General features: G+C 40.0%; 1 long non-coding RNA gene across 1 annotated transcript; it reads right to left on the bottom strand.

Moving 5' to 3' along the window:
* Positions 1-1,482: 1,482 nt before the first annotated feature.
* LOC141843917 (uncharacterized) lies at positions 1,483-2,148 on the bottom strand. Its single transcript, XR_012603097.1, has 3 exons — positions 2,135-2,148; positions 1,973-2,065; positions 1,483-1,548 (listed from the first exon to the last, which is right to left on the bottom strand). It is a non-coding gene; the product is annotated as an uncharacterized LOC141843917 (long non-coding RNA).
* Positions 2,149-7,961: the final 5,813 nt, after the last annotated feature.

Below are 7,961 nucleotides of genomic sequence, written 5' to 3'. Positions count from 1 at the left end.
AACACTAATTCCACTTTCTTTTCCCACTCTAAATATACATCTGGATCACTTTTGCCTTGAAATGAAGGAATCTTCATCTTGATATTGCCCAAGTTTCTATCAACATATTCATTTGCCCTTCCTCTTCTTCCACCAATTCTAACATGACCAGATCTGCCACTAGAAGCTCTATCATCAATGTCCTCAGAAATGTCATCATCATCATTGTTGTCACGCCCCGGGAGATGGCTGCCCGAAAATTTCAGCAGCATCTCCCCTGTAACAATTGTCATTTCCCTGGATACATATCTATCATAAGACCTACAAGGTCACAAATAAGCCTACACGGCCACAATCTATAAACAACACATGTCAAAAGTGCATAACAAACACTATATAAGGTCCACAACTCGCAACTATAACAAAAACACTAAAATCAAACATGTATAAGTAGACACATACTATCTAGAACCAGTACCGACACAAATATCGAAAACATAGTGAAAACCCAAATGGTCGAGGTCATCTCGACAGGGGACTAGCAGGGCAGCTCTCTAGACTGACATCAACCTGAAAAGAAATAAGCCAACGGGATGAGTTCAAAGAACCCAGCGGATATCTAATAGACATGTATAGTAAACTATCCCTAGCAGTAATAGTCATAACAGTACAGTCTCCTGAAAGGATAGTAAGAAATGCAAAACTGGAAGAATGGAAGAGTTGTACATACCAGAATCTCCTACCGAAATGCATCAGGCCTCCTGTATGTGCATGTCAAACATATGCAACAACCAAAATGCAGCAAGCATAAATGCAATCCATGCAGTATGCACATGATGCAATGACATGGTCACCCCTGACGCCAGTCAGCCACCGTCACCACGATGGTGAGGTCGAGTGGGTAGGGCTGTGACAACTGTGCACTCTGCCATCACTGCTCCTGAGTGACCGAGTGGACAGGATGCTGTCGGAGTACACCTATCCTCCTGCCCCAAGTCATATGGGGGAGCAAAGCTCTCATCTCCTCGTCTCACGATGCGAAGGAGGGATCCCTGTCATGCTACCACGCTGCGGAACCACTACCCCTGAGCGGCCGAGCGGAGCCTTGACAGAGCAACTGCACACACTCTCCTGATGTACCACTAACCCATGAGTGGCAGTGTGTGCAGATCATGTAACTGGCGACGGACTCAACTACAAAGGAGTCGACGACCGCCAGCATGCAATCATGCAAGGATGGTGCATGACGCTAATGCATACAAGGTATATCTAGTGGATAGACAATGCCCAATAAAGAACGGTATATCACTACTTTGATGAACCTATATAAGCATGGCAAGTATCAATATGCTAAGGAACTAAACAGGTATCAGGTAAGAATGATATACAACATATATGAGCAAGTAGTGATATACCAGGGCATATATAAAAGCATAAACAGAATTACTACTAGCTATAGCAAAACTATACATGTCAAATAACTTATCTAAAAAGATAAGATAAGATACCCGCCTTCGAAACTGGTTCATGTCCGAAAAGAACCTCCGTCCAAAGATCTGATTCAATATCCTGTAATTAGAATAAATAACATTTCTAATTACAATGATATATATATAGACATTCCCATTTAATAAAATCCTAGCCTTTTATTAAGATTTGTTTAATCTCATCCCAATTTAACCTAACCGAATCAAGAATTAACCTAAATCAATTAGGATTCATCCCAACCCATATCATCTCTCCATAAGGAAATGCATCCCCATAATCATGTTCTATCAAAGAATTGGGATTACTGCACTTCATCCAATCTAAATGGGCATCAAACTGTTTTCATTAAAATAGCTAACTTTTTAACACACTTCTAAGCAAATGGTACTCACAACAGAATACTTATTTTGAATTCGTAGCTATAATTTACACACTTCATTGTCCAACTCGAAATAATAACCATCAGTAATCCAAGTTCAATAAGAATAATCATAGCGATTTTTACCTCAAAGTCGTTTGCCCTAAACCAACCCAGATGCTGGGTTTTCCTATTGCTACACGCCGTTTGCTGCCCCAACAGATCAGATCTGTTCCAATCCTGTAGCCTCATCAAATTCAGATATGTTCTAACCCAGTAATAGCAACCCAAATGGAAACAGGACCTCACCTCTCTGGTTTACGAACAGTGAGATCCCGAGCACAACGACGGCAACATGGCGACTTAGTTGTTAATCCAACGTCACCAGAATAGTGGGAAGGAGAAAACTTCGATCTCGCCCCTGCTCCTTTGTCGCGGTTGGAAGGAAAATTGCCGAAGAAGGAAGAAGGGGGAGAGGAGAGGGAGGAGAAGGCAGTGTCGACTCCTTCTCCACACGACGGCACCCGGACGACTGAAGACAGCGGCGGAGTGGCGTCGGATGGCGGCAGCGGTTTACGGCTAGGGTTCACAGAGAGAGGGAGAGGGAGAAGTCTGTTCCTTCCCTGGCTGTAAGCGACGAAGTGAAGAAAGAGAGGAGAGGCCGCGGCAGGGAAGAAGAAGAAGAAAAGGAAGAGGAGCGGCGTCGGTTTCACGCGAAGAAGAAAGGAAACGGCAGCAGTTTCGCGAGAAGGGAAAACCGGCGTCGCGGGTGGCTGGAGAAGAAACGCACCGGGTGGAAGAGGAGGAGTCGCGCGTTATTAACGGATTCCTAATGGGTTCGGGTTTTCAACCCGAATCCGTTAACCCTATTCTTTAATTTTATTTATTTATTTATTTATTATTATTTTAACCGTATTTTACATTCTCCTCCACTAATAAAAATTTGGTCCCCAAATTTCGACATTTACTATAAGCAAATACTAATAATAGATATGATGTTTAGTTGTTGAACGTAACTACACACCTACCTCAAGTGAAGAGGTGGGGGTATCGAGCTCGAGTCATATCCTGGAGCTCCCAGGTAGTCTCCTCATCAGAATGATGCTGCCATCAAACTTTAACGAGCCAGATGGTCTTCCTCCATAACTGACACTTTTTGCGATCTAGAATCCGTACTGGGGCCTCCTCATATGTAGCAAGATTCACTAGTTAAGGTCCTATGCAACTGATCTGCAATGTCATTAACTGAAGCAGTCGAGAACGGCGTAGCATATCTTGTAGAATCTCTACATGTAATTCCTTTTCCCAATGCAGCTTCATGAAGCTGACCAGGAGTCTGCCGAGTTGGAAAAACATAAGGGTTTATAACAATGTCTGGAACTATACCTTCACATCTGAAAAGAAAACTCTCTTGTGTTTCTAGGAAACCAACAACACCTTTCTGACCATGCATTCTAGAAAATTCGTCCCCTCAACAAGGTGATCGAACCTTCTCAAAGTAACAACTGCAAACTTCTTTCCTTCATCACTTGCAGAAAGCACTACTTTTTGGACCATTTTTTTTTTCAGTGAATTTTAGTTTGATACAATGATCTTCTCCTGACTCTGTCACCTTACCAATCACAATGTCACCACTGTGTAGGCTTGCACCAACATAGGAAAAACCATCATCGTCTAGACTATCAACACTCTTTTTTTTTTTTTTTTTATGATCTTGATCTTTGCTCAATTCAACTACAATTCCTTTATGAATTCAAATGAGCAAATTCAGAATTCATATTAAAGAGTTCCAGGCAAGAAACTAATCACTGAATTCTGAATTTTCTAGATTCTAATTTCAGTAATTGAACTCAAAGCAATTTCAAGTTTATGCTATTCCTACTCAATTTCACATTTTCTGAAACAAAGTTTCAGAATTTCCCACATTTTGGAGTTATGTAAGTTATGTATATAGCTTACAAATTTCCTTCCAAATTGGCACCCATGGCACATGAACATGCATCCCTGAACTAGGAAATCAGGGATTCAATACAGAATTCCAGCTTTTTTTTTTTTTTTCCCAGACCTAAGTTTCAAAACTTGGGATGTAAGGTAGTGCAGGCTTGACTCATGAAAAATTAAGCTTTACACGGAATCTCATTAAGCCCTAAAACATCAAAAGACTGAACTCTTGTTGGTGCTATTCACAAACCACATTCAGAATTGGCACTAACAGTTCGCTCTGTCATTACTAATTCAGATTCACCAGTCCTAGTTAACTTTTCCATTTCAGGCTTTGGTTGACTGAAATTTCAGAACTTCAATTCAATGTAAATTCATGTTTTGAATCACAAGTAAATTGGAGGAAAGAAACCACCATAGGACACTGAAATATTACAACAGATCACTAATTTCCTTTTTTGTAATATGTTCTTACCTCTGGATTGCAAGGGAAGTACCTCCCTGCTAGCGTTTATCCTCTTTATAAACTGGTGCCCAAAATTTCAAAATGCAACTTCAGAACTAATTTTGATTCCATTATGGCTAATTCCAGTTCAAGTTCAGCTGACATTCAATGAATCAAACTACCCCAACTCTCATTATTTTCTGAATTCAGATTCAAAATGCAAACCTGAGGAACTCCTTCAGTCCATAACTCTGTCACAGAATTTCAGAATTGACATTAATCTCTACACTTGTATTGCTTCCAATGTCAGTTTCAGAAACTCTAATCAGAGAGGGTATAGGCCTGAATATTGAAGTTTCTTGTACAGAATGTAATACCATTTAGCATTATATAGGTAGGAACCTCCCTTCGGCCTGCCTATGATCAGAGATCTCCATGAACATTAGCACGCAAAGAGTCCAAGTTAAGGATCAGTTCCAAGGGAACATTCTCCCTGCATGTTCCTCACCTGGTTGCAACAATCCAACAATTTGCTATTCGTCATCCTGCTAAAAAGTCTTTTGATCATTTATGTCTCCATCTGTGGGCATCCTATCCATTGACAACTTCTAAGGTTTCAATTATCTATGTTCTATCGGGTTGTAGTGATACTGCTAACATCAGCTAGGAATTCCTACAAAAAAAAAGTGAAATTAATTTATACAATTCAACAATTCTGAAATTAGGTTCAGTCCTTGTAATTTCTGAATTAACAATCACGAATCAGTTTTGTAAACTGAGTCTCCATAGAACTGCGAACTTGAATCCTATATAGTTTTGTAGAGAAAGAAAATGTCAATCAGTAATGAGATGGTAGGAGCTTGAATTCAAGTTATTGCTGGTCAGAAAATGCAAAAAGAATTGGCATATGGTCTTTAAGTAATTATTTCTGCATTCTGGAAGTCAAAAATGCAGTTCCCATAAAATTGCAAGCACACTCAACCTGTTTGAGTTGCTACATCAATTTTAGATTCACAACTCTATTACTTGATGTGGATCTGATATTTCTCTTAAAAGTGTATCCACCTCCTGTATCAGGAACATAAATCTTCAAGAAGAAAATTAGACCCGTAAAATTCTGATTTTCTGACAAACATAGGGCTGCCAGATTTCTTCCTTCCTTTGATGCATATTTTAGTTGATTTACCTAATGTAAGAACATCGAAACTGATTTCTTTCAAATTGCAACTCAAGGCTTCTGATTTCATGAAACATGAGCTCATGCAAAAGGAAGTGATCACTAAATGATACCCCAATACCAAGCTCAATTTACCTACCACTGACCAGTAAACATTCGAAATCCTACTCTCAACACCAGCCATAGATTTTCCATGAAATTTCTATTGTCATTCAGAAGACAAAATTTAATAGAGGAAAGAACTGAACTTTGTAGTGATCCAACAGCTCTTTTCCTCACATTTCGATTTTCAAATCTCCTAGCATGATTTCCCTTGGTTCATTACAATTTGGTCTCAACCCAAACTACACTCTCTCTTGCTTCCACAACACTTAGAAGCTCACTAGTTCCTTTTAAAACACCATTCCCTGATGAAGAACAGATTTTCTAACAACACACATAATTCTTGAAACTCCATAGCATTGCACAATACAACAAAAAATGAGATTTAGAAATAAGATTCAGATTTTTTTTTTAAATATCCTCCAACTCCTCTAGAATCCATCATAATACTCCACAGAAGACAACTTAATGCCCTTACAGCCACATCTTTACTGTCTCTGAATCCAAACGAGTCCTAGAAACGTTGGAACAAAACAACTCATATATAAAGCACATAATCCTACACCCTTGTATAGCCTAATACAGTCAAGTCGTTGATCACCTATTTAGATATTTGAAAGGACAAGGATTCCATATTCGACCATCACTATCCACCCATCAACAATTCAGATTAACCAATCTTCATTGACTTCAACCTCACTTGTTCTTTAAGTTGATTCAGTTGCAAACATAAAGCTTCCATGATCAAATTCAGCCACAAGACTCTCCATAGATCAATGTATAATTAACAAATCTACTAAACAGTTTCACAAAAGGAACAAACAAAGAAACACCGCTAAATTTCTAACCAACGACCAAAATATAGTTTATATAGACTATAGCTACTAAGAAGCCAATAAACTAAGATTGTCATCTTCTACCCAGATCCTTGCTACGTTCAATTCATCATCCGCAAATTAACAACATTGCAAGTCAGTAATAGTAGACACGCCCTAAGTGTGCACCACCATATGATGGATATGTGCCATCATTGTAATTTGGACCTTAATAATTGCGTCCATAGAAACCACCCATTTCAAATCTCTATAACAAGACCCCCTCGTGCATTGAATCAGAGTAGTCATAACGAGGGCGAACCCTATTTTGATATTCCAAATACTCAAAATAATGTTCCGTCATAGAAAATGGTTGTTTCATACTATGTCTAGCATCTCCATAATAATAATGGTCTTCATCAGCATAACTACACCATGTCTCTGCGCAGTAGTATGTCTTCCCCGAGTCATATCTGTTAACATTGTTACCAAGTTTTACGAAAGGTACAAAATTGCTAAACTAGACATTTTACCTATTGTCGTCTGGAGATGCCCTGTCGCCGCTAGTCCCAACATGACCTTGTCGTAAAAACGACTCCGATACAAAAATCCGAAAACACCGAAAGACTCGAAAACTTAGCTCTGATACCAAATAAATTGTCACGCCCCGGGAGATGGCTGACCGAAAATTTCGGCAGCATCTCCCCTGTAACAATTGCAATTCCCTGTATACATATATGACAAGAAGGCCTACAAGGCCACAACTAAGCCTACACGGCTACAAACCATAAACATAACAAAACTAAATCACAAGTACTAAAACTGAAATAATAACCACAACTATTATTCTATAGCATGCATACCACAAACCGAAACATATATATAAAAATCCATAAGACAGATCAATTTCTGAAACATATCTATCGATAACATAATAAAACCAAAACCAAAGAGATGACATCATCTCGATAGGGGACTAGCAGCGCAGCTCCAGATTGACATCAACCTGAAAAAGAATGTAATCAACGGGGTGAGTTCAAAGAACCCAGCGGATATCCAATAGACATGTATAGTAAACTATCCCTAGCAGTAATAGTCATAACAGTACAGTCTCCTGAAAGGATAGTAAGAAATGCAAAACTGGAAGAATGAGAGAGCTGTACATACCAGAATCTCCTACCAAAATGCATCAGGTATCCTGTATGTGCATGTCAAACAAATGCAACAACCAAAATGCAGCAAGCATAAATGCAATCCATGCAGTATGCACATGATGCAATGACATGGTCACCCCTGACGTCAGTCAGCCACCGTCACCACGATGGTGAGGTCGAGTGGGTAGGGCTGTGACAACTGTGCACTCTGCCATCACTGCTCCTGAGTGACCGAGTGGACAGGATGCTGTCGGAGTACACCTATCCTCTTGCCCCAAGTCATATGGGGGAGCAAAGCTCTCATCTCCTCGTGTCACGATGCGAAGGAGGGATCCCTGTATGCTACCACGCTGCGGAACCACTACCCCTGAGCGGCCGAGCGGAGCATGACAGAGCAACTACACACACCCTCCTGATGTACCACTAACCCATGAGTGGCAGTGTGTGCAGATCATGTAACTGGCGACGGGCTCAACTACAAAGGAGCCGACGATCGCCAGCA

This window comes from Curcuma longa, chromosome 1 (assembly GCF_044706935.1).
Source record: "Curcuma longa cultivar G26 ecotype Majalengka, Jawa Barat chromosome 1, ITB_CL_G26_1.1, whole genome shotgun sequence".
NCBI classification, from domain to species: domain Eukaryota; kingdom Viridiplantae; phylum Streptophyta; class Magnoliopsida; order Zingiberales; family Zingiberaceae; genus Curcuma; species Curcuma longa.
Note: the sequence above shows the minus strand (reverse complement) of the source record. Positions and strands in the feature narration are given on the sequence as shown.